Source organism: Hyperolius riggenbachi, chromosome 4 (genome assembly GCF_040937935.1).
Source record: "Hyperolius riggenbachi isolate aHypRig1 chromosome 4, aHypRig1.pri, whole genome shotgun sequence".
NCBI lineage: Eukaryota > Metazoa > Chordata > Amphibia > Anura > Hyperoliidae > Hyperolius > Hyperolius riggenbachi.
In genome coordinates, this window is record NC_090649.1 from 24,250,028 (window position 1) to 24,274,855 (window position 24,828).

The following is a 24,828-nucleotide window of genomic DNA, read 5'->3' on the forward strand; positions in this document are numbered from 1 at the left end:
GCTGGTTCGATTCCGGCTCAAAGGAACTTTTACGTCACGTTGATAACACACCGTCTTTCTTGTTGACCCTTTCCCGTTTGCATCCCATGATACAACAGCGTCTTCCTTACTCCACCGCTTTAGTGGAAAACGGCCCACATCTCTGGCAAACCATTTTTGGGCTTCTACCTGCCAGGGTAATTACCTATTACTGTTACCCTGACTCAATTAAAAAAGGGGAGTCGGGCAGCTTGCTAGAAAGAGTTACAGAGTTCAGCTGGGTAGGGTTGAGGATCAAAGGCCAAAAAAGACTCTTGTGGGGTATCCTTTCATAGCTCAGTGGCCATCAAGTTCCCCCTTTTTAGCCTCACTGCACCTCAGTCCAGAGCACAAAAAAAAAGCAACAAGGGCAAGAGTGCTATCTCCCACTTTCCATTCCATCTACTAGGTCATTGGAGAAGAACTAAAGTCAGTAGCGACCCTTATTGGCAGCAGCCCACTACTTTGTTTGAAGACAAAGTGCTTTGTATTTGACTTAATACCTCTAGCGACCCGTTTTGTCTGCTTCCACTTTTGGGAGTCTGATTACTTTTTACCGGTTGTATCACACCTTTCTAAAATTCCTACTTTTTGTTGACCCCTTGCTCAACACTCTGTGAAGACAAAAGAAATGTTGTAAAATACACAGTCCTCCATTCCAATGAAACTGTGTGGCGTTCCATCGTTAACTCTGACATCGCAGTTCCGCTCATCCGCCCGCGTCTCTTGCGCAGATGTGTATAGATGGGGGATTAGCTCAAATGGTAGAGCGCTCGCTTAGCATGCGAGAGGTAGCGGGATCGATGCCCGCATCCTCCACACACATGCTTTTCCATCTTGAACCCCAGAGACAAACACTCATTTTCTGCACCTTCCGCTCGCTAGGAATGAGGATCAAAGGCTGGCAAAACCTTAGCTGGGGTATCCTTCGATAGCTCAGCTGGTAGAGCGGAGGACTGTAGATTGACAAAATGTTGAGAAAACTGTAATCCTTAGGTCGCTGGTTCGATTCCGGCTCGAAGGAACTTTTACGTCACGTTGATAACACACCGTCTTTCTTGTTGACCCTTTCCCGTTTGCATCCCATGATACAACAGCGTCTTCCTTACTCCACCGCTTTAGTGGAAAACGGCCCACATCTCTGGCAAACCATTTTTGGGCTTCTACCTGCCAGGGTAATTACCTATTACTGTTACCCTGACTCAATTAAAAAAGGGGAGTCGGGCAGCTTGCTAGAAAGAGTTACAGAGTTCAGCTGGGTAGGGTTGAGGATCAAAGGCCAAAAAAGACTCTTGTGGGGTATCCTTTCATAGCTCAGTGGCCATCAAGTTCCCCCTTTTTAGCCTCACTGCACCTCAGTCCAGAGCACAAAAAAAAAGCAACAAGGGCAAGAGTGCTATCTCCCACTTTCCATTCCATCTACTAGGTCATTGGAGAAGAACTAAAGTCAGTAGCGACCCTTATTGGCAGCAGCCCACTACTTTGTTTGAAGACAAAGTGCTTTGTATTTGACTTAATACCTCTAGCGACCCGTTTTGTCTGCTTCCACTTTTGGGAGTCTGATTACTTTTTACCGGTTGTATCACACCTTTCTAAAATTCCTACTTTTTGTTGACCCCTTGCTCAACACTCTGTGAAGACAAAAGAAATGTTGTAAAATACACAGTCCTCCATTCCAATGAAACTGTGTGGCGTTCCATCGTTAACTCTGACATCGCAGTTCCGCTCATCCGCCCGCGTCTCTTGCGCAGTTGTGTATAGATGGGGGATTAGCTCAAATGGTAGAGCGCTCGCTTAGCATGCGAGAGGTAGCGGGATCGATGCCCGCATCCTCCACACACATGCTTTTCCATCTTGAACCCCAGAGACAAACACTCATTTTCTGCACCTTCCGCTCGCTAGGAATGAGGATCAAAGGCTGGCAAAACCTTAGCTGGGGTATCCTTCGATAGCTCAGCTGGTAGAGCGGAGGACTGTAAATTGACAAAATGTTGAGAAAACTGTAATCCGTAGGTTGCTGGTTCGATTCCGGCTCGAAGGAACTTTTACGTCACGTTGATAACACACCGTCTTTCTTGTTGACCCTTTCCCGTTTGCATCCCATGATACAACAGCGTCTTCCTTACTCCACCGCTTTAGTGGAAAACGGCCCACATCTCTCGCAAACCATTTTTGGGCTTCTACCTGCCAGGGTAATTACCTATTACTGTTACCCTGACTCAATTAAAAAAGGGGAGTCGGGCAGCTTGCTAGAAAGAGTTACAGAGTTCAGCTGGGTAGGGTTGAGGATCAAAGGCCAAAAAAGACTCTTGTGGGGTATCCTTTCATAGCTCAGTGGCCATCAAGTTCCCCCTTTTTAGCCTCACTGCACCTCAGTCCAGAGCACAAAAAAAGCAACAAGGGCAAGAGTGCTATCTCCCACTTTCCATTCCATCTACTAGGTCATTGGAGAAGAACTAAAGTCAGTAGCGACCCTTATTGGCAGCAGCCCACTACTTTGTTTGAAGACAAAGTGCTTTGTATTTGACTTAATACCTCTAGCGACCCGTTTTGTCTGCTTCCACTTTTGGGAGTCTGATTACTTTTTACCGGTTGTATCACACCTTTCTAAAATTCCTACTTTCTGTTGACCCCTTGCTCAACACTCTGTGAAGACAAAAGAAATGTAAAATACACAGTCCTCCATTACAATGAAACTGTGTGGCGTTCCATCGTTAACTCTGACATCGCAGTTCCGCTCATCCGCCCGCGTCTCTTGCGCAGTTGTGTATAGATGGGGGATTAGCTCAAATGGTTGAGCGCTCGCTTAGCATGCGAGAGGTAGCGGGATCGATGCCCGCATCCTCCACACACATGCTTTTCCATCTTGAACCCCAGAGACAAACACTCATTTTCTGCACCTTCCGCTCGCTAGGAATGAGGATCAAAGGCTGGCAAAACCTTAGCTAGGGTATCCTTCGATAGCTCAGCTGGTAGAGCGGAGGACTGTAGATTGACAAAATGTTGAGAAAACTGTAATCCTTAGGTCGCTGGTTCGATTCCGGCTCGAAGGAACTTTTACGTCACGTTGATAACACACCGTCTTTCTTGTTGACCCTTTCCCGTTTGCATCCCATGATACAACAGCATCTTCCTTACTCCACCGCTTTAGTGGAAAACGGCCCACATCTCTGGCAAACCATTTTTGGGCTTCTACCTGCCAGGGTAATTACCTATTACTGTTACCCTGACTCAATTAAAAAAGGGGAGTCGGGCAGCTTGCTAGAAAGAGTTACAGAGTTCAGCTGGGTAGGGTTGAGGATCAAAGGCCAAAAAAGACTCTTGTGGGGTATCCTTTCATAGCTCAGTGGCCATCAAGTTCCCCCTTTTTAGCCTCACTGCACCTCAGTCCAGAGCACAAAAAAAAAGCAACAAGGGCAAGAGTGCTATCTCCCACTTTCCATTCCATCTACTAGGTCATTGGAGAAGAACTAAAGTCAGTAGCGAGCCTTATTGGCAGCAGCCCACTACTTTGTTTGAAGACAAAGTGCTTTGTATTTGACTTAATACCTCTAGCGACCCGTTTTGTCTGCTTCCACTTTTGGGAGTCTGATTACTTTTTACCGGTTGTATCACACCTTTCTAAAATTCCTACTTTTTGTTGACCCCTTGCTCAACACTCTGTGAAGACAAAAGAAATGTTGTAAAATACACAGTCCTCCATTCCAATGAAACTGTGTGGCGTTCCATCGTTAACTCTGACATCGCAGTTCCGCTCATCCGCCCGCGTCTCTTGCGCAGATGTGTATAGATGGGGGATTAGCTCAAATGGTAGAGCGCTCGCTTAGCATGTGAGAGGTAGCGGGATCGATGCCCGCATCCTCCACACACATGCTTTTCCATCTTGAACCCCAGAGACAAACACTCATTTTCTGCACCTTCCGCTCGCTAGGAATGAGGATCAAAGGCTGGCAAAACCTTAGCTGGGGTATCCTTCGATAGCTCAGCTGGTAGAGCGGAGGACTGTAGATTGACAAAATGTTGAGAAAACTGTAATCCTTAGGTCGCTGGTTCGATTCCGGCTCGAAGGAACTTTTACGTCACGTTGATAACACACCGTCTTTCTTGTTGACCCTTTCCCGTTTGCATCCCATGATACAACAGCGTCTTCCTTACTCCACCGCTTTAGTGGAAAACGGCCCACATCTCTGGCAAACCATTTTTGGGCTTCTACCTGCCAGGGTAATTACCTATTACTGTTACCCTGACTCAATTAAAAAAGGGGAGTCGGGCAGCTTGCTAGAAAGAGTTACAGAGTTCAGCTGGGTAGGGTTGAGGATCAAAGGCCAAAAAAGACTCTTGTGGGGTATCCTTTCATAGCTCAGTGGCCATCAAGTTCCCCCTTTTTAGCCTCACTGCACCTCAGTCCAGAGCACAAAAAAAAGCAACAAGGGCAAGAGTGCTATCTCCCACTTTCCATTCCATCTACTAGGTCATTGGAAAAGAACTAAAGTCAGTAGCGACCCTTATTGGCAGCAGCCCACTACTTTGTTTGAAGACAAAGTGCTTTGTATTTGACTTAATACCTCTAGCGCCCCGTTTTGTCTGCTTCCACTTTTGGGAGTCTGATTACTTTTTACCGGTTGTATCACACCTTTCTAAAATTCCTACTTTTTGTTGACCCCTTGCTCAACACTCTGTGAAGACAAAAGAAATGTTGTAAAATACACAGTCCTCCATTCCAATGAAACTGTGTGGCGTTCCATCGTTAACTCTGACATCGCAGTTCCGCTCATCCGCCCGCGTCTCTTGCGCAGTTGTGTATAGATGGGGGATTAGCTCAAATGGTAGAGCGCTCGCTTAGCATGCGAGAGGTAGCGGGATCGATGCCCGCATCCTCCACACACATGCTTTTCCATCTTGAACCCCAGAGACAAACACTCATTTTCTGCACCTTCCGCTCGCTAGGAATGAGGATCAAAGGCTGGCAAAACCTTAGCTCGGGTATCCTTCGATAGCTCAGCTGGTAGAGCGGAGGACTGTAGATTGACAAAATGTTGAGAAAACTGTAATCCTTAGGTCGCTGGTTCGATTCCGGCTCGAAGGAACTTTTACGTCACGTTGATAACACACCGTCTTTCTTGTTGACCCTTTCCCGTTTGCATCCCATGATACAACAGCGTCTTCCTTACTCCACCGCTTTAGTGGAAAACGGCCCACATCTCTGGCAAACCATTTTTGGGCTTCTACCTGCCAGGGTAATTACCTATTACTGTTACCCTGACTCAATTAAAAAAGGGGAGTCGGGCAGCTTGCTAGAAAGAGTTACAGAGTTCAGCTGGGTAGGGTTGAGGATCAAAGGCCAAAAAAGACTCTTGTGGGGTATCCTTTCATAGCTCAGTGGCCATCAAGTTCCCCCTTTTTAGCCTCACTGCACCTCAGTCCAGAGCACAAAAAAAAAGCAACAAGGGCAAGAGTGCTATCTCCCACTTTCCATTCCATCTACTAGGTCATTGGAGAAGAACTAAAGTCAGTAGCGACCCTTATTGGCAGCAGCCCACTACTTTGTTTGAAGACAAAGTGCTTTGTATTTGACTTAATACCTCTAGCGACCCGTTTTGTCTGCTTCCACTTTTGGGAGTCTGATTACTTTTTACCGGTTGTATCACACCTTTCTAAAATTCCTACTTTTTGTTGACCCCTTGCTCAACACTCTGTGAAGACAAAAGAAATGTTGTAAAATACACAGTCCTCCATTCCAATGAAACTGTGTGGCGTTCCATCGTTAACTCTGACATCGCAGTTCCGCTCATCCGCCCGCGTCTCTTGCGCAGATGTGTATAGATGGGGGATTAGCTCAAATGGTAGAGCGCTCGCTTAGCATGTGAGAGGTAGCGGGATCGATGCCCGCATCCTCCACACACATGCTTTTCCATCTTGAACCCCAGAGACAAACACTCATTTTCTGCACCTTCCGCTCGCTAGGAATGAGGATCAAAGGCTGGCAAAACCTTAGCTGGGGTATCCTTCGATAGCTCAGCTGGTAGAGCGGAGGACTGTAGATTGACAAAATGTTGAGAAAACTGTAATCCTTAGGTCGCTGGTTCGATTCCGGCTCGAAGGAACTTTTACGTCACGTTGATAACACACCGTCTTTCTTGTTGACCCTTTCCCGTTTGCATCCCATGATACAACAGCGTCTTCCTTACTCCACCGCTTTAGTGGAAAACGGCCCACATCTCTGGCAAACCATTTTTGGGCTTCTACCTGCCAGGGTAATTACCTATTACTGTTACCCTGACTCAATTAAAAAAGGGGAGTCGGGCAGCTTGCTAGAAAGAGTTACAGAGTTCAGCTGGGTAGGGTTGAGGATCAAAGGCCAAAAAAGACTCTTGTGGGGTATCCTTTCATAGCTCAGTGGCCATCAAGTTCCCCCTTTTTAGCCTCACTGCACCTCAGTCCAGAGCACAAAAAAAGCAACAAGGGCAAGAGTGCTATCTCCCACTTTCCATTCCATCTACTAGGTCATTGGAGAAGAACTAAAGTCAGTAGCGACCCTTATTGGCAGCAGCCCACTACTTTGTTTGAAGACAAAGTGCTTTGTATTTGACTTAATACCTCTAGCGACCCGTTTTGTCTGCTTCCACTTTTGGGAGTCTGATTACTTTTTACCGGTTGTATCACACCTTTCTAAAATTCCTACTTTTTGTTGACCCCTTGCTCAACACTCTGTGAAGACAAAAGAAATGTTGTAAAATACACAGTCCTCCATTCCAATGAAACTGTGTGGCGTTCCATCGTTAACTCTGACATCGCAGTTCCGCTCATCCGCCCGCGTCTCTTGCGCAGTTGTGTATAGATGGGGGATTAGCTCAAATGGTAGAGCGCTCGCTTAGCATGCGAGAGGTAGCGGGATCGATGCCCGCATCCTCCGCACACATGCTTTTCCATCTTGAACCCCAGAGACAAACACTCATTTTCTGCACCTTCCGCTCGCTAGGAATGAGGATCAAAGGCTGGCATAACCTTAACAGGGGTATCCTTCGATAGCTCAGCTGGTAGAGCGGAGGACTGTAGATTGACAAAATGTTGAGAAAACTGTAATCCTTAGGTCGCTGGTTCGATTCCGGCTCGAAGGAACTTTTACGTCACGTTGATAACACACCGTCTTTCTTGTTGACCCTTTCCCGTTTGCATCCCATGATACAACAGCGTCTTCCTTACTCCACCGCTTTAGTGGAAAACGGCCCACATCTCTGGCAAACCATTTTTGGGCTTCTACCTGCCAGGGTAATTACCTATTACTGTTACCCTGACTCAATTAAAAAAGGGGAGTCGGGCAGCTTGCTAGAAAGAGTTACAGAGTTCAGCTGGGTAGGGTTGAGGATCAAAGGCCAAAAAAGACTCTTGTGGGGTATCCTTTCATAGCTCAGTGGCCATCAAGTTCCCCCTTTTTAGCCTCACTGCACCTCAGTCCAGAGCACAAAAAAAAGCAACAAGGGCAAGAGTGCTATCTCCCACTTTCCATTCCATCTACTAGGTCATTGGAGAAGAACTAAAGTCAGTAGCGACCCTTATTGGCAGCAGCCCACTACTTTGTTTGAAGACAAAGTGCTTTGTATTTGACTTAATACCTCTAGCGACCCGTTTTGTCTGCTTCCACTTTTGGGAGTCTGATTACTTTTTACCGGTTGTATCACACCTTTCTAAAATTCCTACTTTTTGTTGACCCCTTGCTCAACACTCTGTGAAGACAAAAGAAATGTTGTAAAATACACAGTCCTCCATTCCAATGAAACTGTGTGGCGTTCCATCGTTAACTCTGACATCGCAGTTCCGCTCATCCGCCCGCGTCTCTTGCGCAGTTGTGTATAGATGGGGGATTAGCTCAAATGGTTGAGCGCTCGCTTAGCATGCGAGAGGTAGCGGGATCGATGCCCACATCCTCCACACACATGCTTTTCCATCTTGAACCCCAGAGACAAACACTCATTTTCTGCACCTTCCGCTCGCTAGGAATGAGGATCAAAGGCTGGCAAAACCTTAGCTCGGGTATCCTTCGATAGCTCAGCTGGTAGAGCGGAGGACTGTAGATTGACAAAATGTTGAGAAAACTGTAATCCTTAGGTCGCTGGTTCGATTCCGGCTCGAAGGAACTTTTACGTCACGTTGATAACACACCGTCTTTCTTGTTGACCCTTTCCCGTTTGCATCCCATGATACAACAGCGTCTTCCTTACTCCACCGCTTTAGTGGAAAACGGCCCACATCTCTGGCAAACCATTTTTGGGCTTCTACCTGCCAGGGTAATTACCTATTACTGTTACCCTGACTCAATTAAAAAAGGGGAGTCGGGCAGCTTGCTAGAAAGAGTTACAGAGTTCAGCTGGGTAGGGTTGAGGATCAAAGGCCAAAAAAGACTCTTGTGGGGTATCCTTTCATAGCTCAGTGGCCATCAAGTTCCCCCTTTTTAGCCTCACTGCACCTCAGTCCAGAGCACAAAAAAAAAGCAACAAGGGCAAGAGTGCTATCTCCCACTTTCCATTCCATCTACTAGGTCATTGGAGAAGAACTAAAGTCAGTAGCGACCCTTATTGGCAGCAGCCCACTACTTTGTTTGAAGACAAAGTGCTTTGTATTTGACTTAATACCTCTAGCGACCCGTTTTGTCTGCTTCCACTTTTGGGAGTCTGATTACTTTTTACCGGTTGTATCACACCTTTCTAAAATTCCTACTTTTTGTTGACCCCTTGCTCAACACTCTGTGAAGACAAAAGAAATGTTGTAAAATACACAGTCCTCCATTCCAATGAAACTGTGTGGCGTTCCATCGTTAACTCTGACATCGCAGTTCCGCTCATCCGCCCGCGTCTCTTGCGCAGATGTGTATAGATGGGGGATTAGCTCAAATGGTAGAGCGCTCGCTTAGCATGTGAGAGGTAGTGGGATCGATGCCCGCATCCTCCACACACATGCTTTTCCATCTTGAACCCCAGAGACAAACACTCATTTTCTGCACCTTCCGCTCGCTAGGAATGAGGATCAAAGGCTGGCAAAACCTTAGCTGGGGTATCCTTCGATAGCTCAGCTGGTAGAGCGGAGGACTGTAGATTGACAAAATGTTGAGAAAACTGTAATCCTTAGGTCGCTGGTTCGATTCCGGCTCGAAGGAACTTTTACGTCACGTTGATAACACACCGTCTTTCTTGTTGACCCTTTCCCGTTTGCATCCCATGATACAACAGCGTCTTCCTTACTCCACCGCTTTAGTGGAAAACGGCCCACATCTCTGGCAAACCATTTTTGGGCTTCTACCTGCCAGGGTAATTACCTATTACTGTTACCCTGACTCAATTAAAAAAGGGGAGTCGGGCAGCTTGCTAGAAAGAGTTACAGAGTTCAGCTGGGTAGGGTTGAGGATCAAAGGCCAAAAAAGACTCTTGTGGGGTATCCTTTCATAGCTCAGTGGCCATCAAGTTCCCCCTTTTTAGCCTCACTGCACCTCAGTCCAGAGCACAAAAAAAAGCAACAAGGGCAAGAGTGCTATCTCCCACTTTCCATTCCATCTACTAGGTCATTGGAGAAGAACTAAAGTCAGTAGCGACCCTTATTGGCAGCAGCCCACTAATTTGTTTGAAGACAAAGTGCTTTGTATTTGACTTAATACCTCTAGCGACCCGTTTTGTCTGCTTCCACTTTTGGGAGTCTGATTACTTTTTACCGGTTGTATCACACCTTTCTAAAATTCCTACTTTTTGTTGACCCCTTGCTCAACACTCTGTGAAGACAAAAGAAATGTTGTAAAATACACAGTCCTCCATTCCAATGAAACTGTGTGGCGTTCCATCGTTAACTCTGACATCGCAGTTCCGCTCATCCGCCCGCGTCTCTTGCGCAGTTGTGTATAGATGGGGGATTAGCTCAAATGGTAGAGCGCTCGCTTAGCATGCGAGAGGTAGCGGGATCGATGCCCGCATCCTCCACACACATGCTTTTCCATCTTGAACCCCAGAGACAAACACTCATTTTCTGCACCTTCCGCTCGCTAGGAATGAGGATCAAAGGCTGGCATAACCTTAACAGGGGTATCCTTCGATAGCTCAGCTGGTAGAGCGGAGGACTGTAGATTGACAAAATGTTGAGAAAACTGTAATCCTTAGGTCGCTGGTTCGATTCCGGCTCGAAGGAACTTTTACGTCACGTTGATAACACACCGTCTTTCTTGTTGACCCTTTCCCGTTTGCATCCCATGATACAACAGCGTCTTCCTTACTCCACCGCTTTAGTGGAAAACGGCCCACATCTCTGGCAAACCATTTTTGGGCTTCTACCTGCCAGGGTAATTACCTATTACTGTTACCCTGACTCAATTAAAAAAGGGGAGTCGGGCAGCTTGCTAGAAAGAGTTACAGAGTTCAGCTGGGTAGGTTTGAGGATCAAAGGCCAAAAAAGACTCTTGTGGGGTATCCTTTCATAGCTCAGTGGCCATCAAGTTCCCCCTTTTTAGCCTCACTGCACCTCAGTCCAGAGCACAAAAAAAAAGCAACAAGGGCAAGAGTGCTATCTCCCACTTTCCATTCCATCTACTAGGTCATTGGAGAAGAACTAAAGTCAGTAGCGACCCTTATTGGCAGCAGCCCACTACTTTGTTTGAAGACAAAGTGCTTTGTATTTGACTTAATACCTCTAGCGACCCGTTTTGTCTGCTTCCACTTTTGGGAGTCTGATTACTTTTTACCGGTTGTATCCCACCTTTCTAAAATTCCTACTTTTTGTTGACCCCTTGCTCAACACTCTGTGAAGACAAAAGAAATGTTGTAAAATACACAGTCCTCCATTCCAATGAAACTGTGTGGCGTTCCATCGTTAACTCTGACATCGCAGTTCCGCTCATCCGCCCGCGTCTCTTGCGCAGATGTGTATAGATGGGGGATTAGCTCAAATGGTAGAGCGCTCGCTTAGCATGCGAGAGGTAGCGGGATCGATGCCCGCATCCTCCACACACATGCTTTTCCATCTTGAACCCCAGAGACAAACACTCATTTTCTGCACCTTCCGCTCGCTAGGAATGAGGATCAAAGGCTGGCAAAACCTTAGCTGGGGTATCCTTCGATAGCTCAGCTGGAAGAGCGGAGGACTGTAGATTGACAAAATGTTGAGAAAACTGTAATCCTTTGGTCGCTGGTTCGATTCCGGCTCAAAGGAACTTTTACGTCACGTTGATAACACACCATCTTTCTTGTTGACCCTTTCCCGTTTGCATCCCATGATACAACAGCGTTTTCCTTACTCCACCGCTTTAGTGGAAAACGGCCCACATCTCTGGCAAACCATTTTTGGGCTTCTACCTGCCAGGGTAATTACCTATTACTGTTACCCTGACTCAATTGAAAAAGGGGAGTCGGGCAGCTTGCTAGAAAGAGTTACAGAGTTCAGCTGGGTAGGGTTGAGGATCAAAGGCCAAAAAAGACTCTTGTGGGGTATCCTTTCATAGCTCAGTGGCCATCAAGTTCCCCCTTTTTAGCCTCAATGCACCTCAGTCCAGAGCACAAAAAAAAAGCAACAAGGGCAAGAGTGCTATCTCCCACTTTCCATTCCATCTACTAGGTCATTGGAGAAGAACTAAAGTCAGTAGCGACCCTTATTGGCAGCAGCCCACTACTTTGTTTGAAGACAAAGTGCTTTGTATTTGACTTAATACCTCTAGCGACCCGTTTTGTCTGCTTCCACTTTTGGGAGTCTGATTACTTTTTACCGGTTGTATCACACCTTTCTAAAATTCCTACTGTTTGTTGACCCCTTGCTCAACACTCTGTGAAGAGAAAAGAAATGTTGTAAAATACACAGTCCTCCATTCCAATGAAACTGTGTGGCGTTCCATCGTTAACTCTGACATCGCAGTTCCGCTCATCCGCCCGCGTCTCTTGCGCAGATTTGTATAGATGGGGGATTAGCTCAAATGGTAGAGCGCTCGCTTAGCATGCGAGAGGTAGCGGGATCGATGCCCGCATCCTCCACACACATGCTTTTCCATCTTGAACCCCAGAGACAAACACTCATTTTCTGCACCTTCCGCTCGCTAGGAATGAGGATCAAAGGCTGGCAAAACCTTAGCTGGGGTATCCTTCGATAGCTCAGCTGGTAGAGCGGAGGACTGTAGATTGACAAAATGTTGAGAAAACTGTAATCCTTAGGTCGCTGGTTCGATTCCGGCTCGAAGTAACTTTTACGTCACGTTGATAACACACCGTCTTTCTTGTTGACCCTTTCCCGTTTGCATCCCATGATACAACAGCGTCTTCCTTACTCCACCGCTTTAGTGGAAAACGGCCCACATCTCTGGCAAACCATTTTTGGGCTTCTACCTGCCAGGGTAATTACCTATTACTGTTACCCTGACTCAATTAAAAAAGGGGAGTCGGGCAGCTTGCTAGAAAGAGTTACAGAGTTCAGCTGGGTAGGGTTGAGGATCAAAGGCCAAAAAAGACTCTTGTGGGGTATCCTTTCATAGCTCAGTGGCCATCAAGTTCCCCCTTTTTAGCCTCACTGCACCTCAGTCCAGAGCACAAAAAAAAAGCAACAAGGGCAAGAGTGCTATCTCCCACTTTCCATTCCATCTACTAGGTCATTGGAGAAGAACTAAAGTCAGTAGCGACCCTTATTGGCAGCAGCCCACTACTTTGTTCGAAGACAAAGTGCTTTGTATTTGACTTAATACCTCTAGCAACCCGTTTTGTCTGCTTCCACTTTTGGGAGTCTGATTACTTTTTACCGGTTGTATCACACCTTTCTAAAATTCCTACTTTTTGTTGACCCCTTGCTCAACACTCTGTGAAGACAAAAGAAATGTTGTAAAATACACAGTCCTCCATTCCAATGAAACTGTGTGGCGTTCCATCGTTAACTCTGACATCGCAGTTCCGCTCATCCGCCCGCGTCTCTTGCGCAGATGTGTATAGATGGGGGATTAGCTCAAATGGTAGAGCGCTCGCTTAGCATGCGAGAGGTAGCGGGATCGATGCCCGCATCCTCCACGCACATGCTTTTCCATCTTGAACCCCAGAGACAAACACTCATTTTTTGCACCTTCCGCTCGCTAGGAATGAGGATCAAAGGCTGGCAAAACCTTAGCTGGGGTATCCTTCGATAGCTCAGCTGGTAGAGCGGAGTACTGTAGATTGACAAAATGTTGAGAAAACTGTAATCCTTAGGTCGCTGGTTCGATTCCGGCTCGAAGGAACTTTTATGTCACGTTGATAACACACCGTCTTTCTTGTTGACCCTTTCCCGTTTGCATCCCATGATACAACAGCGTCTTCCTTACTCCACCGCTTTAGTGGAAAACGGCCCACATCTCTGGCAAACCATTTTTGGGCTTCTACCTGCCAGGGTAATTACCTATTACTGTTACCCTGACTCAATTAAAAAAGGGGAGTCGGGCAGCTTGCTAGAAAGAGTTACAGAGTTCAGCTGGGTAGGGTTGAGGATCAAAGGCCAAAAAAGACTCTTGTGGGGTATCCTTTCATAGCTCAGTGGCCATCAAGTTCCCCCTTTTTAGCCTCACTGCACCTCAGTCCAGAGCACAAAAAAAAAGCAACAAGGGCAAGAGTGCTATCTCCCACTTTCCATTCCATCTACTAGGTCATTGGAGAAGAACTAAAGTCAGTAGCGACCCTTATTGGCAGCAGCCCACTACTTTGTTTGAAGACAAAGTGCTTTGTATTTGACTTAATACCTCTAGCGACCCGTTTTGTCTGCTTCCACTTTTGGGAGTCTGATTACTTTTTACAGGTTGTATCACACCTTTCTAAAATTCCTACTTTTTGTTGACCCCTTGCTCAACACTCTGTGAAGACAAAAGAAATGTTGTAAAATACACAGTCCTCCATTCCAATGAAACTGTGTGGCGTTCCATCGTTAACTCTGACATCGCAGTTCCGCTCATCCGCCCGCATCTCTTGCGCAGTTGTGTATAGATGGGGGATTAGCTCAAATGGTAGAGCGCTCGCTTAGCATGCGAGAGGTAGCGGGATCGATGCCCGCATCCTCCACACACATGTTTTTCCATCTTGAACCCCAGAGACAAACACTCATTTTCTGCACCTTCCGCTCGCTAGGAATGAGGATCAAAGGCTGGCAAAACCTTAGCTGGGGTATCCTTTGATAGCTCAGCTGGTAGAGCGGAGGACTGTAGAATGACAAAATGTTGAGAAAACTGTAATCCTTAGGTCGCTGGTTCGATTCCGGCTCGAAGGAACTTTTACGTCACGTTGATAACACACCGTCTTTCTTGTTGACCCTTTCCCGTTTGCATCCCATGATACAACAGCGTCTTCCTTACTCCACCGCTTTAGTGGAAAACGGCCCACATCTCTGGCAAACCATTTTTGGGCTTCTACCTGCCAGGGTAATTACCTATTACTGTTACCCTGACTCAATTAAAAAAGGGGAGTCGGGCAGCTTGCTAGAAAGAGTTACAGAGTTCAGCTGGGTAGGGTTGAGGATCAAAGGCCAAAAAAGACTCTTGTGGGGTATCCTTTCATAGCTCAGTGGCCATCAAGTTCCTCCTTTTTAGCCTCACTGCACCTCAGTCCAGAGCAAAAAAAAAAAAGCAACAAGGGCAAGAGTGCTATCTCCCACTTTCCATTCCATCTACTAGGTCATTGGAGAAGAACTAAAGTCAGTAGCGACCCTTATTGGCAGCAGCCCACTACTTTGTTTAAAGACAAAGTGCTTTGTATTTGACTTAATACCTCTAGCGACCCGTTTTGTCTGCTTCCCCTTTTGGGAGTCTGATTACTTTTTACAGGTTGTATCACACCTTTCTAAAATTCCTACTTTTTGTTGACCCCTTGCTCAACACTCTGTGAAGACAAAAGAAATGTTGTAAAATACACAGTCCTCCATTCCAATGAAACTGTGTGGCGTTCCATCGTTAACTCTGACATCGCAGTTCCGCTCATCCGCCCGCGTCTCTTGCGCAGTTGTGTATAGATGGGGGATTAGCTCAAATGGTAGAGCGCTCGCTTAGCATGCGAGAGGTAGCGGGATCGATGCCCGCATCCTCCACACACATGCTTTTCCATCTTGAACCCCAGAGACAAACACTCATTTTCTGCACCTTCCGCTCGCTAGGAATGAGGATCAAAGGCTGGCAAAACCTGAGCTGGGGTATCCTTCGATAGCTCAGCTGGTAGAGCGGAGGACTGTAGATTGACAAAATGTTGAGAAAACTGTGATCCTTAGGTCGCTGGTTCGATTCCGGCTCGAAGGAGCTTTTACGTCACGTTGATAACACACCGTCTTTCTTGTTGACCCTTTCCCGTTTGCATCCCATGATACAACAGCGTCTTCCTTACTCCACCGCTTTAGTGGAAAACGGCCCACATCTCTGGCAAACCATTTTTGGGCTTCTACCTGCCAGGGTAATTACCTATTACTGTTACCCTGACTCAATTAAAAAAGGGGAGTCGGGCAGCTTGCTAGAAAGAGTTACAGAGTTCAGCTGGGTAGGGTTGAGGATCAAAGGCCAAAAAAGACTCTTGTGGGGTATCCTTTCATAGCTCAGTGGCCATCAAGTTCCCCCTTTTTAGCCTCACTGCACCTCAGTCCAGAGCAAAAAAAAAAAAGCAACAAGGGCAAGAGTGCTTTCTCCCACTTTCCATTCCATCTACTAGGTCATTGGAGAAGAACTAAAGTCAGTAGCGACCCTTATTGGCAGCAGCCCACTACTTTGTTTGAAGACAAAGTGCTTTGTATTTGACTTAATACCTCTAGCGACCCGTTTTGTCCGTTTTGTCTGCTTCCACTTTTGGGAGTCTGATTACTTTTTACAGGTTGTATCACACCTTTCTAAAATTCCTACTTTTTGTTGACCCCTTGCTCAACACTCTGTGAAGACAAAAGAAATGTTGTAAAATACACAGTCCTCCATTCCAATTAAACTGTGTGGCGTTCCATCGTTAACTCTGACATCGCAGTTCCGCTCATCCGCCCGCGTCTCTTGCGCAGTTGTGTATAGATTGGGGATTAGCTCAAATGGTAGAGCGCTCGCTTAGCATGCGAGAGGTAGCGGGATCGATGCCCGCATCCTCCACACACATGCTTTTCCATCTTGAACCCCAGAGACAAACACTCATTTTCTGCACCTTCCGCTCGCTAGGAATGAGGATCAAAGGCTGGCAAAACCTTAGCTGGGGTATCCTTCGATAGCTCAGCTGGTAGAGCGGAGGACTGTAGATTGACAAAATGTTGAGAAAACTGTAATCCTTAGGTCGCTGGTTCGATTCCGGCTCGAAGGAGCTTTTACGTCACGTTGATAACACACCGTCTTTCTTGTTGACCCTTTCCCGTTTGCATCCCATGATACAACAGCGTCTTCCTTACTCCACCGCTTTAGTGGAAAACGGCCCACATCTCTGGCAAACCATTTTTGGGCTTCTACCTGCCAGGGTAATTACCTATTACTGTTACCCTGACTCAATTAAAAAAAGGGAGTCGGGCAGCTTGCTAGAAAGAGTTACAGAGTTCAGCTGGGTAGGGTTGAGGATCAAAGGCCAAAAAAGACTCTTGTGGGGTATCCTTTCATAGCTCAGTGGCCATCAAGTTCCCCCTTTTTAGCCTCACTGCACCTCAGTCCAGAGCAAAAAAAAAAAAAAGCAACAAGGGCAAGAGTGCTATCTCCCACTTTCCATTCCATCTACTAGGTCATTGGAGAAGAACTAAAGTCAGTAGCGACCCTTATTGGCAGCAGCCCACTACTTTGTTTGAAGACAAAGTGCTTTGTATTTGACTTAATACCTCTAGCGACCCGTTTTGTCTGCTTCCACTTTTGGGAGTCTGATTACTTTTTACAGGTTGTATCACACCTTTCTAAAATTCCTACTTTTTGTTGACCCCTTGCTCAACACTCTGTGAAGACAAAAGAAATGTTGTAAAATACACAGTCCTCCATTCCAATGAAACTGTGTGGCGTTCCATCGTTAACTCTGACATCGCAGTTCCGCTCATCCGCCCGCGTCTCTTGTGCAGTTGTGTATAGATGGGGGATTAGCTCAAATGGTAGAGCGCTCGCTTAGCATGCGAGAGGTAGCGGGATCTATGCCCGCATCCTCCACACACATGCTTTTCCATCTTGAACCCCAGAGACAAACACTCATTTTCTGCACCTTCCGCTCGCTAGGAATGAGGATCAAAGGCTGGCAAAACCTTAGCTGGGGTATCCTTCGATAGCTCAGCTGGTAGAGCGGAGGACTGTAGATTGACAAAATGTTGAGAAAACTGTAATCCTTAGGTCGCTGGTTCGATTCCGGCTCGAAGGAACTTTTACGTCACGTTGATAACACACCGTCTTTCTTGTTGACCCTTTCCCGTTTGCATCCCATGATACAACAGCGTCTTCCTTACTCCACCGCTTTAGTGGAAAACGGCCCACATCTCTGGCAAACCATTTTTGGGCTTCTACCTGCCAGGGTAATTACCTATTACTGTTACCCTGACTTAATTAAAAAAGGGGAGTCGGGCAGCTTGCTAGAAAGAGTTACAGAGTTCAGCTGGGTAGGGTTGAGGATCAAAGGCCAAAAAAGACTCTTGTGGGGTATCCTTTCATAGCTCAGTGGCCATCAAGTTCCCCCTTTTTAGCCTCACTGCACCTCAGTCCAGAGCAAAAAAAAAAGCAACAAGGGCAAGAGTGCTATCTCCCACTTTCCATTCCATCTACTAGGTCATTGGAGAAGAACTAAAGTCAGTAGCGACCCTTATTGGCAGCAGCCCACTACTTTGTTTGAAGACAAAGTGCTTTGTATTTGACTTAATACCTCTAGCGACCCGTTTTGTCTGCTTCCACTTTTGGGAGTCTGATTACTTTTTACAGGTTGTATCACACCTTTCTAAAATTCCTACTTTTTGTTGACCCCTTGCTCAACACTCTGTGAAGACAAAAGAAATGTTGTAAAATACACAGTCCTCCATTCCAATGAAACTGTGTGGCGTTCCATCGTTAACTCTGACATCGCAGTTCCGCTCATCCGCCCGCATCTCTTGCGCAGTTGTGTATAGATGGGGGATTAGCTCAAATGGTAGAGCGCTCGCTTAGCATGCGAGAGGTAGCGGGATCGATGCCCGTATCCTCCACACACATGCTTTTCCATCTTGAACCCCAGAGACAAACACTCATTTTCTGCACCTTCCGCTCGCTAGGAATGAGGATCAAAGGCTGGCAAAACCTTAGCTAGGGTATCCTTCGATAGCTCAGCTGGTAGAGCGGAGGACTGTAGATTGACAAAATGTTGAGAAAACTGTAATCCTTAGGTAGCTGGTTCGATTCTGGCTCGAAGGAGCTTTTACGTCACGTTGATAACACACCGTCTTTCTTGTTGACCCTTTCCCGTTTGCATCCCATGATACAACAGCGTCTTCCTTACTCCACCGCTTTAGTGGAAAACGGCCCACATCTCTGGCAAACCATTTTTGGGCTTCTACCTGCCAGGGTAATTACCTATTACTGTTACCCTGACTCAATTAAAAAAGGGGAGTCGGGCAGCTTGCTAGAAAGAGTTACAGAGTTCAGCTGGGTAGGGTTGAGGATCAAAGGCCAAAAAAGACTCTTGTGGGGTATCCTTTCATAGCTCAGTGGCCATCAAAATCCCCCTTTTTAGCCTCACTGCACCTCAGTCCAGAGCAAAAAAAAAAGCAGCAAGGGCAAGAGTGCTATCTCCCACTTTCCATTCCATCTACTAGGTCATTGGAGAAGAACTAAAGTCAGTAGCGACCCTTATTGGCAGCAGCCCACTACTTTGTTTGAAGACAAAGTGCTTTGTATTTGACTTAATACCTCTAGCGACCCGTTTTGTCTGCTTCCACTTTTGGGAGTCTGATTACTTTTTACAGGTTGTATCACACCTTTCTAAAATTCCTACTTTTTGTTGACCCCTTGCTCAACACTCTGTGAAGACAAAACAAATGTTGTAAAATACACAGTCCTCCATTCCAATGAAACTGTGTGGCGTTCCATCGTTAACTCTGACATCGCAGTTCCGCTCATCCGCCCGCGTCTCTTGCGCAGTTGGGTGTAGATGGGGGATTAGCTCAAATGGTAGAGCGCTCGCTTAGCATGCGAGAGGTAGCGGGATCGATGCCCGCATCCTCCACACACATGCTTTTCCATCTTGAACCCCAGAGACAAACACTCATTTTCTGCACCTTCCGCTCGCTAGGAATGAGGATCAAAGGCTGGCAAAACCTTAGCTGGGATATCCTTCGATAGCTCAGCTGGTAGAGCGGAGGACTGTAGATTGACAAAATGTTGAGAAAACTGTAATCCTTAGGTCGCTGGTTCGATTCCGGCTCGAAGGAACTTTTACGTCACGTTGATAACACACCGTCTTTCTTGTTGACCCTTTCCCGTTTGCATCCCATGATACAACAGCGTCTTCCTTACTCCACCGCTTTAGTGGAAAATGGCCCACATCTCTGGCAAACCATTTTTGGGCTTCTACCTGCCAGGGTAATTACCTATTACTGTTACCCTGACTCAATTAAAAAAGGGGAGTCGGGCAGCTTGCTAGAAAGAGTTACAGAGTTCAGCTGGGTAGGGTTGAGGATCAAAGGCCAAAAAAGACTCTTGTGGGGTATCCTTTCATAGCTCAGTGGCCATCAAGTTCCCCCTTTTTAGCCTCACTGCACCTCAGTCCAGAGCAAAAAAAAAAGCAACAAGGGCAAGAGTGCTATCTCCCACTTTCCATTCCATCTACTAGGTCATTGGAGAAGAACTAAAGTCAGTAGCGACCCTTATTGGCAGCAGCCCACTACTTTGTTTGAAGACAAAGTGCTTTGTATTTGACTTAATACCTCTAGCGACCCGTTTTGTCTGCTTCCACTTTTGGGAGTCTGATTACTTTTTACAGGTTGTATCACACCTTTCTAAAATTCCTACTTTTTGTTGACCCCTTGCTCAACACTCTGTGAAAACAAAAGAAATGTTGTAAAATACACAGTCCTCCATTCCAATGAAACTGTGTGGCGTTCCATCGTTAACTCTGACATCGCAGTTCCGCTCATCCGCCCGCATCTCTTGCGCAGTTGTGTATAGATGGGGGATTAGCTCAAATGGTAGAGCGCTCGCTTAGCATGCGAGAGGTAGCGGGATCGATGCCCGCATCCTCCACACACATGCTTTTCCATCTTGAACCCCAGAGACAAACACTCATTTTCTGCACCTTCCGCTCGCTAGGAATGAGGATCAAAGGCTGGCAAAACCTTAGCTAGGGTATCCTTCGATAGCTCAGCTGGTAGAGCGGAGGACTGTAGATTGACAAAATGTTGAGAAAACTGTAATCCTTAGGTAGCTGGTTCGATTCCGGCTCGAAGGAGCTTTTACGTCACGTTGATAACACACCGTCTTTCTTGTTGACCCTTTCCCGTTTGCATCCCATGATACAACAGCGTCTTCCTTACTCCACCGCTTTAGTGGAAAACGGCCCACATCTCTGGCAAACCATTTTTGGGCTTCTACCTGCCAGGGTAATTACCTATTACTGTTACCCTGACTCAATTAAAAAAGGGGAGTCGGGCAGCTTGCTAGAAAGAGTTACAGAGTTCAGCTGTGTAGGGTTGAGGATCAAAGGCCAAAAAAGACTCTTGTGGGGTATCCTTTCATAGCTCAGTGGCCATCAAAATCCCCCTTTTTAGCCTCACTGCACCTCAGTCCAGAGCAAAAAAAAAAAGCAACAAGGGCAAGAGTGCTATCTCCCACTTTCCATTCCATCTACTAGGTCATTGGAGAAGAACTAAAGTCAGTAGCGACCCTTATTGGCAGCAGCCCACTACTTTGTTTGAAGACAAAGTGCTTTGTATTTGACTTAATACCTCTAGCGACCCGTTTTGTCTGCTTCCACTTTTGGGAGTCTGATTACTTTTTACAGGTTGTATCACACCTTTCTAAAATTCCTACTTTTTGTTGACCCCTTGCTCAACACTCTGTGAAGACAAAAGAAATGTTGTAAAATACACAGTCCTCCATTCCAATGAAACTGTGTGGCGTTCCATCGTTAACTCTGACATCGCAGTTCCGCTCATCCGCCCGCGTCTCTTGCGCAGTTATGTATAGATGGGGGATTAGCTCAAATGGTAGAGCGCTCGCTTAGCATGCGAGAGGTAGCGGGATCGATGCCCGCATCCTCCACACACATTCTTTTCCATCTTGAACCCCAGAGACAAACACTCATTTTCTGCACCTTCCGCTCGCTAGGAATGAGGATCAAAGGCTGGCAAAACCTTAGCTGGGGTATCCTTCGATAGCTCAGCTGGTAGAGCGGAGGACTGTAGATTGACAAAATGTTGAGAAAACTGTAATCCTTAGGTTGCTGGTTTGATTCCGGCTCGAAGGAAATTTTACGTCACGTTGATAACACACCGTCTTTCTTGTTGACCCTTTCCCGTTTGCATCCCATGATACAACAGCGTATTCCTTACTCCACCGCTTTAGTGGAAAACGGCCCACATCTCTGGCAAACCATTTTTGGGCTTCTACCTGCCAGGGTAATTACCTATTACTGTTACCCTGACTCAATTAAAAAAGGGGAGTCGGGCAGCTTGCTAGAAAGAGTTACAGAGTTCAGCTGGGTAGGGTTGAGGATCAAAGGCCAAAAAAGACTCTTGTGGGGTATCCTTTCATAGCTCAGTGGCCATCAAGTTCCCCCTTTTTAGCCTCACTGCACCTCAGTCCAGAGCAAAAAAAAAAGCAGCAAGGGCAAGAGTGCTATCTCCCACTTTCCATTCCATCTACTAGGTCATTGGAGAAGAACTAAAGTCAGTAGCGACCCTTATTGGCAGCAGCCCACTACTTTGTTTGAAGACAAAGTGCTTTGTATTTGACTTAATACCTCTAGCGACCCGTTTTGTCTGCTTCCACTTTTGGGAGTCTGATTACTTTTTACAGGTTGTATCACACCTTTCTAAAATTCCTACTTTTTGTTGACCCCTTGCTCAACACTCTGTGAAGACAAAAGAAATGTTGTAAAATACACAGTCCTCCATTCCAATGAAACTGTGTGGCGTTCCATCGTTAACTCTGACATCGCAGTTCCGCTCATCCGCCCGCGTCTCTTGCGCAGTTGTGTATAGATGGGGGATTAGCTCAAATGGTAGAGCGCTCGCTTAGCATGCGAGAGGTAGTGGGAACTATGCCCGCATCCTCCACACACATGCTTTTCCATCTTGAACCCCAGAGACAAACACTCATTTTCTGCACCTTCCGCTCGCTAGGAATGAGGATCAAAGGCTGGCAAAACCTTAGCTGGGGTATCCTTCGATAGCTCAGCTGGTAGAGCGGAGGACTGTAGATTGACAAAATGTTGAGAAAACTGTAATCCTTAGGTCGCTGGTTCGATTCTGGCTCGAAGGAACTTTTACGTCACGTTGATAACACACCGTCTTTCTTGTTGACCCTTTCCCGATTGCATCCCATGATACAACAGCGTCTTCCTTACTCCACCGCTTTAGTGGAAAACGGCCCACATCTCTGGCAAACCATTTTTGGGCTTCTACCTGCCAGGGTAATTACCTATTACTGTTACCCTGACTCAATTAAAAAAGGGGAGTCGGGCAGCTTGCTAGAAAGAGTTACAGAGTTCAGCTGGGTAGGGTTGAGGATCAAAGGCCAAAAAAGACTCTTGTGGGGTATCCTTTCATAGCTCAGTGGCCATCAAAATCCCCCTTTTTAGCCTCACTGCACCTCAGTCCAGAGCAAAAAAAAAAGCAGCAAGGGCAAGAGTGCTATCTCCCACTTTCCATTCCATCTACTAGGTCATTGGAGAAGAACTAAAGTCAGTAGCGACCCTTATTGGCAGCAGCCCACTACTTTGTTTGAAGACAAAGTGCTTTGTATTTGACTTAATACCTCTAGCGACCCGTTTTGTCTGCTTCCACTTTTGGGAGTCTGATTACTTTTTACAGGTTGTATCACACCTTTCTAAAATTCCTACTTTTTGTTGACCCCTTGCTCAACACTCTGTGAAGACAAAACAAATGTTGTAAAATACACAGTCCTCCATTCCAATGAAACTGTGTGGCGTTCCATCGTTAACTCTGACATCGCAGTTCCGCTCATCCGCCCGCGTCTCTTGCGCAGTTGGGTGTAGATGGGGGATTAGCTCAAATGGTAGAGCGCTCGCTTAGCATGCGAGAGGTAGCGGGATCGATGCCCGCATCCTCCACACACATGCTTTTCCATCTTGAACCCCAGAGACAAACACTCATTTTCTGCACCTTCCGCTCGCTAGGAATGAGGATCAAAGGCTGGCAAAACCTTAGCTGGGATATCCTTCGATAGCTCAGCTGGTAGAGCGGAGGACTGTAGATTGACAAAATGTTGAGAAAACTGTAATCCTTAGGTCGCTGGTTCGATTCCGGCTCGAAGGAACTTTTACGTCACGTTGATAACACACCGTCTTTCTTGTTGACCCTTTCCCGTTTGCATCCCATGATACAACAGCGTCTTCCTTACTCCACCGCTTTAGTGGAAAACGGCCCACATCTCTGGCAAACCATTTTTGGGCTTCTACCTGCCAGGGTAATTACCTATTACTGTTACCCTGACTCAATTAAAAAAGGGGAGTCGGGCAGCTTGCTAGAAAGAGTTACAGAGTTCAGCTGGGTAGGGTTGAGGATCAAAGGCCAAAAAAGACTCTTGTGGGGTATCCTTCCATAGCTCAGTGGCCATCAAGTTCCCCCTTTTTAGCCTCACTGCACCTCAGTCCAGAGCAAAAAAAAAAGCAACAAGGGCAAGAGTGCTATCTCCCACTTTCCATTCCATCTACTAGGTCATTGGAGAAGAACTAAAGTCAGTAGCGACCCTTATTGGCAGCAGCCCACTACTTTGTTTGAAGACAAAGTGCTTTGTATTTGACTTAATACCTCTAGCGACCCGTTTTGTCTGCTTCCACTTTTGGGAGTCTGATTACTTTTTACAGGTTGTATCACACCTTTCTAAAATTCCTACTTTTTGTTGACCCCTTGCTCAACACTCTGTGAAAACAAAAGAAATGTTGTAAAATACACAGTCCTCCATTCCAATGAAACTGTGTGGCGTTCCATCGTTAACTCTGACATCGCAGTTCCGCTCATCCGCCCGCATCTCTTGCGCAGTTGTGTATAGATGGGGGATTAGCTCAAATGGTAGAGCGCTCGCTTAGCATGCGAGACGTAGCGGGATCGATGCCCGCATCCTCCACACACATGCTTTTCCATCTTGAACCCCAGAGACAAACACTCATTTTCTGCACCTTCCGCTCGCTAGGAATGAGGATCAAAGGCTGGCAAAACCTTAGCTAGGGTATCCTTCGATAGCTCAGCTGGTAGAGCGGAGGACTGTAGATTGACAAAATGTTGAGAAAACTGTAATCCTTAGGTAGCTGGTTCGATTCCGGCTCGAAGGAGCTTTTACGTCACGTTGATAACACACCGTCTTTCTTGTTGACCCTTTCCCGTTTGCATCCCATGATACAACAGCGTCTTCCTTACTCCACCGCTTTAGTGGAAAACGGCCCACATCTCTGGCAAACCATTTTTGGGCTTCTACCTGCCAGGGTAATTACCTATTACTGTTACCCTGACTCAATTAAAAAAGGGGAGTCGGGCAGCTTGCTAGAAAGAGTTACAGAGTTCAGCTGGGTAGGGTTGAGGATCAAAGGCCAAAAAAGACTCTTGTGGGGTATCCTTTCATAGCTCAGTGGCCATCAAAATCCCCCTTTTTAGCCTCACTGCACCTCAGTCCAGAGCAAAAAAAAAAAGCAACAAGGGCAAGAGTGCTATCTCCCACTTTCCATTCCATCT

At 46.5% G+C, this 24,828-nt stretch overlaps 36 non-coding genes across 36 annotated transcripts; all 36 read left to right on the top strand.

Moving 5' to 3' along the window:
- The first annotated feature begins 764 nt into the window (after positions 1-764).
- Positions 765-837, top strand: TRNAA-AGC (transfer RNA alanine (anticodon AGC)). The gene has a single exon. It is a non-coding gene; the product is annotated as a tRNA-Ala (tRNA).
- A 106-nt stretch (positions 838-943) lies between these two features.
- TRNAY-GUA (transfer RNA tyrosine (anticodon GUA)) lies at positions 944-1,042 on the top strand. The gene is made up of 2 exons: positions 944-980; positions 1,007-1,042. It is a non-coding gene; the product is annotated as a tRNA-Tyr (tRNA).
- A 739-nt stretch (positions 1,043-1,781) lies between these two features.
- On the top strand, positions 1,782-1,854 carry TRNAA-AGC (transfer RNA alanine (anticodon AGC)). Its single transcript has one exon. It is a non-coding gene; the product is annotated as a tRNA-Ala (tRNA).
- Positions 1,855-2,793: 939 nt separating this feature from the next.
- Positions 2,794-2,866, top strand: TRNAA-AGC (transfer RNA alanine (anticodon AGC)). Its single transcript has one exon. It is a non-coding gene; the product is annotated as a tRNA-Ala (tRNA).
- A 106-nt stretch (positions 2,867-2,972) lies between these two features.
- TRNAY-GUA (transfer RNA tyrosine (anticodon GUA)) lies at positions 2,973-3,071 on the top strand. Its single transcript has 2 exons — positions 2,973-3,009; positions 3,036-3,071. It is a non-coding gene; the product is annotated as a tRNA-Tyr (tRNA).
- A 739-nt stretch (positions 3,072-3,810) lies between these two features.
- Positions 3,811-3,883, top strand: TRNAA-AGC (transfer RNA alanine (anticodon AGC)). Its single transcript has one exon. It is a non-coding gene; the product is annotated as a tRNA-Ala (tRNA).
- Positions 3,884-3,989: 106 nt separating this feature from the next.
- Positions 3,990-4,088, top strand: TRNAY-GUA (transfer RNA tyrosine (anticodon GUA)). The gene is made up of 2 exons: positions 3,990-4,026; positions 4,053-4,088. It is a non-coding gene; the product is annotated as a tRNA-Tyr (tRNA).
- A 738-nt stretch (positions 4,089-4,826) lies between these two features.
- TRNAA-AGC (transfer RNA alanine (anticodon AGC)) lies at positions 4,827-4,899 on the top strand. The gene has a single exon. It is a non-coding gene; the product is annotated as a tRNA-Ala (tRNA).
- Positions 4,900-5,005: 106 nt separating this feature from the next.
- TRNAY-GUA (transfer RNA tyrosine (anticodon GUA)) lies at positions 5,006-5,104 on the top strand. The gene is made up of 2 exons: positions 5,006-5,042; positions 5,069-5,104. It is a non-coding gene; the product is annotated as a tRNA-Tyr (tRNA).
- A 739-nt stretch (positions 5,105-5,843) lies between these two features.
- On the top strand, positions 5,844-5,916 carry TRNAA-AGC (transfer RNA alanine (anticodon AGC)). Its single transcript has one exon. It is a non-coding gene; the product is annotated as a tRNA-Ala (tRNA).
- Positions 5,917-6,022: 106 nt separating this feature from the next.
- On the top strand, positions 6,023-6,121 carry TRNAY-GUA (transfer RNA tyrosine (anticodon GUA)). The gene is made up of 2 exons: positions 6,023-6,059; positions 6,086-6,121. It is a non-coding gene; the product is annotated as a tRNA-Tyr (tRNA).
- Positions 6,122-6,858: 737 nt separating this feature from the next.
- On the top strand, positions 6,859-6,931 carry TRNAA-AGC (transfer RNA alanine (anticodon AGC)). Its single transcript has one exon. It is a non-coding gene; the product is annotated as a tRNA-Ala (tRNA).
- A 106-nt stretch (positions 6,932-7,037) lies between these two features.
- On the top strand, positions 7,038-7,136 carry TRNAY-GUA (transfer RNA tyrosine (anticodon GUA)). The gene is made up of 2 exons: positions 7,038-7,074; positions 7,101-7,136. It is a non-coding gene; the product is annotated as a tRNA-Tyr (tRNA).
- A 917-nt stretch (positions 7,137-8,053) lies between these two features.
- Positions 8,054-8,152, top strand: TRNAY-GUA (transfer RNA tyrosine (anticodon GUA)). Its single transcript has 2 exons — positions 8,054-8,090; positions 8,117-8,152. It is a non-coding gene; the product is annotated as a tRNA-Tyr (tRNA).
- Positions 8,153-9,070: 918 nt separating this feature from the next.
- On the top strand, positions 9,071-9,169 carry TRNAY-GUA (transfer RNA tyrosine (anticodon GUA)). The gene is made up of 2 exons: positions 9,071-9,107; positions 9,134-9,169. It is a non-coding gene; the product is annotated as a tRNA-Tyr (tRNA).
- A 738-nt stretch (positions 9,170-9,907) lies between these two features.
- On the top strand, positions 9,908-9,980 carry TRNAA-AGC (transfer RNA alanine (anticodon AGC)). The gene has a single exon. It is a non-coding gene; the product is annotated as a tRNA-Ala (tRNA).
- A 106-nt stretch (positions 9,981-10,086) lies between these two features.
- Positions 10,087-10,185, top strand: TRNAY-GUA (transfer RNA tyrosine (anticodon GUA)). Its single transcript has 2 exons — positions 10,087-10,123; positions 10,150-10,185. It is a non-coding gene; the product is annotated as a tRNA-Tyr (tRNA).
- A 739-nt stretch (positions 10,186-10,924) lies between these two features.
- On the top strand, positions 10,925-10,997 carry TRNAA-AGC (transfer RNA alanine (anticodon AGC)). Its single transcript has one exon. It is a non-coding gene; the product is annotated as a tRNA-Ala (tRNA).
- A 944-nt stretch (positions 10,998-11,941) lies between these two features.
- TRNAA-AGC (transfer RNA alanine (anticodon AGC)) lies at positions 11,942-12,014 on the top strand. The gene has a single exon. It is a non-coding gene; the product is annotated as a tRNA-Ala (tRNA).
- Positions 12,015-12,958: 944 nt separating this feature from the next.
- Positions 12,959-13,031, top strand: TRNAA-AGC (transfer RNA alanine (anticodon AGC)). Its single transcript has one exon. It is a non-coding gene; the product is annotated as a tRNA-Ala (tRNA).
- Positions 13,032-13,975: 944 nt separating this feature from the next.
- TRNAA-AGC (transfer RNA alanine (anticodon AGC)) lies at positions 13,976-14,048 on the top strand. The gene has a single exon. It is a non-coding gene; the product is annotated as a tRNA-Ala (tRNA).
- A 106-nt stretch (positions 14,049-14,154) lies between these two features.
- TRNAY-GUA (transfer RNA tyrosine (anticodon GUA)) lies at positions 14,155-14,253 on the top strand. Its single transcript has 2 exons — positions 14,155-14,191; positions 14,218-14,253. It is a non-coding gene; the product is annotated as a tRNA-Tyr (tRNA).
- A 740-nt stretch (positions 14,254-14,993) lies between these two features.
- Positions 14,994-15,066, top strand: TRNAA-AGC (transfer RNA alanine (anticodon AGC)). Its single transcript has one exon. It is a non-coding gene; the product is annotated as a tRNA-Ala (tRNA).
- A 106-nt stretch (positions 15,067-15,172) lies between these two features.
- TRNAY-GUA (transfer RNA tyrosine (anticodon GUA)) lies at positions 15,173-15,271 on the top strand. Its single transcript has 2 exons — positions 15,173-15,209; positions 15,236-15,271. It is a non-coding gene; the product is annotated as a tRNA-Tyr (tRNA).
- A 928-nt stretch (positions 15,272-16,199) lies between these two features.
- On the top strand, positions 16,200-16,298 carry TRNAY-GUA (transfer RNA tyrosine (anticodon GUA)). Its single transcript has 2 exons — positions 16,200-16,236; positions 16,263-16,298. It is a non-coding gene; the product is annotated as a tRNA-Tyr (tRNA).
- A 921-nt stretch (positions 16,299-17,219) lies between these two features.
- On the top strand, positions 17,220-17,318 carry TRNAY-GUA (transfer RNA tyrosine (anticodon GUA)). Its single transcript has 2 exons — positions 17,220-17,256; positions 17,283-17,318. It is a non-coding gene; the product is annotated as a tRNA-Tyr (tRNA).
- Positions 17,319-18,056: 738 nt separating this feature from the next.
- TRNAA-AGC (transfer RNA alanine (anticodon AGC)) lies at positions 18,057-18,129 on the top strand. Its single transcript has one exon. It is a non-coding gene; the product is annotated as a tRNA-Ala (tRNA).
- A 943-nt stretch (positions 18,130-19,072) lies between these two features.
- Positions 19,073-19,145, top strand: TRNAA-AGC (transfer RNA alanine (anticodon AGC)). The gene has a single exon. It is a non-coding gene; the product is annotated as a tRNA-Ala (tRNA).
- A 106-nt stretch (positions 19,146-19,251) lies between these two features.
- Positions 19,252-19,350, top strand: TRNAY-GUA (transfer RNA tyrosine (anticodon GUA)). Its single transcript has 2 exons — positions 19,252-19,288; positions 19,315-19,350. It is a non-coding gene; the product is annotated as a tRNA-Tyr (tRNA).
- Positions 19,351-20,088: 738 nt separating this feature from the next.
- Positions 20,089-20,161, top strand: TRNAA-AGC (transfer RNA alanine (anticodon AGC)). The gene has a single exon. It is a non-coding gene; the product is annotated as a tRNA-Ala (tRNA).
- Positions 20,162-20,267: 106 nt separating this feature from the next.
- Positions 20,268-20,366, top strand: TRNAY-GUA (transfer RNA tyrosine (anticodon GUA)). Its single transcript has 2 exons — positions 20,268-20,304; positions 20,331-20,366. It is a non-coding gene; the product is annotated as a tRNA-Tyr (tRNA).
- A 739-nt stretch (positions 20,367-21,105) lies between these two features.
- TRNAA-AGC (transfer RNA alanine (anticodon AGC)) lies at positions 21,106-21,178 on the top strand. The gene has a single exon. It is a non-coding gene; the product is annotated as a tRNA-Ala (tRNA).
- A 1,959-nt stretch (positions 21,179-23,137) lies between these two features.
- On the top strand, positions 23,138-23,210 carry TRNAA-AGC (transfer RNA alanine (anticodon AGC)). Its single transcript has one exon. It is a non-coding gene; the product is annotated as a tRNA-Ala (tRNA).
- Positions 23,211-23,316: 106 nt separating this feature from the next.
- Positions 23,317-23,415, top strand: TRNAY-GUA (transfer RNA tyrosine (anticodon GUA)). Its single transcript has 2 exons — positions 23,317-23,353; positions 23,380-23,415. It is a non-coding gene; the product is annotated as a tRNA-Tyr (tRNA).
- Positions 23,416-24,153: 738 nt separating this feature from the next.
- Positions 24,154-24,226, top strand: TRNAA-AGC (transfer RNA alanine (anticodon AGC)). The gene has a single exon. It is a non-coding gene; the product is annotated as a tRNA-Ala (tRNA).
- Positions 24,227-24,332: 106 nt separating this feature from the next.
- Positions 24,333-24,431, top strand: TRNAY-GUA (transfer RNA tyrosine (anticodon GUA)). Its single transcript has 2 exons — positions 24,333-24,369; positions 24,396-24,431. It is a non-coding gene; the product is annotated as a tRNA-Tyr (tRNA).
- The last annotated feature ends 397 nt before the right edge of the window (positions 24,432-24,828 follow it).